At 36.9% G+C, this 2,500-nt stretch overlaps 1 long non-coding RNA gene across 1 annotated transcript in view; it reads right to left on the bottom strand.

Moving 5' to 3' along the window:
• Positions 1 to 2,500, bottom strand: part of LOC128250630 (uncharacterized) — a 229,974-nt gene that overhangs the window by 129,189 nt on the left and 98,285 nt on the right. The window lies entirely within an intron of this gene.

Genomic DNA, 2,500 nt, shown 5'->3' with positions numbered 1-2,500 from the left:
ATAAATATATGTACGTATGTATATATTTGTGCGTCTGTGTTTGTCCCTCCACTATCGCTTGACAACCGATGTTGGTATGTTTATGTTTCGGTTACCTAGTGGTTCGGCAAAAGAGACCGATAGAATAAGTACTGGGCTTACAAAGAATACGTCCTGGGGTCGATTTGTTCAACTAAAGGCGGTGCTACAGTATGGCCGCAGTGAAATGACTGGGAACAAGTGAAAACAAAAGAAAAGAAAAATAAGAAAAATGTATATAAGCCATCAGATAAATGTACAAAACGTCGTAACATGAGAATTTGAAGAATTCCATTTTTAAAGACTTCAAACCGCGAATAAACAAGACTTAACCGATTATTTATTTACTTATGTATTTATTTATTGAACAGTAATAATAATGATGATGATGACGATGATGATGATGGTAATAATACTCATTTGCTCTTTTTTATATTCTTTTACATGTTTCAGTCATTTGACTGTGGCCATGCTGGAGCACCGCCTTTAGTCGAGCAGATCGACCCCCAGGACTTATTCTTTGTAAGCCTAGTACTTATTCTATCGGCCTCTTTGGCGCGCTAACGATTCTACCAGCTCGCCGCCACCTTTGTTTAATAATAATAATAATAATAATAATAATAATAATAATAATAATAATAATAATAATAATAATAATAATAATAATAATAATAATAATAATTATTATTATTATTATTATTGTTACTTTGTTGTTGTTACTTTGTTGTTGTTTAGCATACTTGCTCACAGAATCAATATGGCGGTGTTTTTTGTTTTTATTTTACGTAGCGAGTAAATCCTTTTGGTTGGTCAACTGGGAATACTCCGAGTTACTGACAATTACGAATAAACTAACACGCCCTTGCAGTAAAAGATGAATAATAAGATAAACATGAAAATGCACAAAAAACCCCCCAACAAAAAACAAATAAACAGCAACAAAGAATCGGTATCAAACTACTCCCGCATACATATATACACTCACCCATCACAGCCAATGAATGGGTAAAGCACAGAAACCTTCTCGATGCGAACGCTCATATATACTTGTTTAAATTGATAAACGTTCATACATACATGCATTCGTACATATACACACACATACTTACACACGTACATACATACATACATACATACATACATACATACGTACGTTCGTACGGTACGTACGTACGTACATATATAAATACATACATGCATGGCTGTGTGGTAAGAAGCTTGCTTCTCAACCTCATGGTTCCGAGTTCTTGTCCCACTGCGTGACACCTTGGGCAAGTGTCTTCTTCTATAGCTTCGGGCCGACCAAAGACTTGTGAGTGGTTTTTGGCAGACAGAAACTGAAAGAAGCTCGTCGTACACAGACAGAGAGACACACACACACACGCACACACACACATACATATGTATGCATGCATGTATGTATGTATGTATTTGTGTCTATGTGTCTGTGTTTGTGCCCCCCCCCCCCACCATCGGTTGACAGCCGATGCTGGTGTGTTTAGGTCCCCGCAACTTAGAGGTTCGTTTGTGCCCTACCATGGCTTGACAACCAATGTGCGTGTATTTACGTCTCCGGAACCTAGCAGTTCAGCAAAGTATAACGATAAAATAACTACCAGTCTTAAGGCATGTATACTCGGGTGGACTTGTTCGATTTAAACTCCTCAAAGCGGTGCCCTAGCATGGCCGCTGTCCAATGATCGAAACAAGTAAAAGTTAAAAGATATACCACGACATTCTAGGAATAGAAACTGTAACCTGGCCTGTCTTTATTGCTGTAACAGAAAATAAAATAGCTCTTGTTATTAGTTTATTGGCCGGGTTTTGAAAAACATTATTGTAAAATCATATGTAAGGTTATATTTATATTTAAGAAACAATATTTCGGCAATGTTATTATCAATGCTCGGCCGTCTGTCTTGAATAGTTATGTAAACCTCGTTATGCTTCACATAATTTTGTTTATGAACAATATGGCTGACGGAAAATATTTCAGCGGAACGCTTTTTTGTGCTTTGACGAGACATAAATAATAAGGTATGAAAATAGATGATGGGAAAGAGAGATCATGTCACCTCGAGCTCACTGAATGCTTTTAAAGTAGACAAAGACACAGTGTTTGTGTTACTCTGCAATTTATCATTATTCTTTTGTACGATTTTGTCCCCGCCCCTACAAGACTTCAGGCCACTGTAGCGTAAGGGATTACAAAAAAGGAAAAATGGGTGGCGGGTACAATTTTTTTTTTTAATGTTGATTTATAGACTATAGGATAACAAAATGATTGTAATGAGTTCCAGAGAGCAGCAATTTAAGGTAGGAAGCTTTTAGAATAAAAGCGACTATAACTAACTGGACGCTTTACAGGGAAACGAGCATTTGGAAGGAGAAGCGTTTAAAGGTGACACGTTTAAAGGTTTTGGCACGGTATTAGACCAGACATTCATCAGAGCTATGACCAGAGAAATACTTATAGAAAAGA

Source organism: Octopus bimaculoides, chromosome 23 (assembly GCF_046866305.1).
Source record: "Octopus bimaculoides isolate indiv1 chromosome 23, ASM4686630v1, whole genome shotgun sequence".
Classification (NCBI taxonomy): Eukaryota; Metazoa; Mollusca; class Cephalopoda; order Octopoda; family Octopodidae; genus Octopus; species Octopus bimaculoides.
Note: the sequence above shows the minus strand (reverse complement) of the source record. Positions and strands in the feature narration are given on the sequence as shown.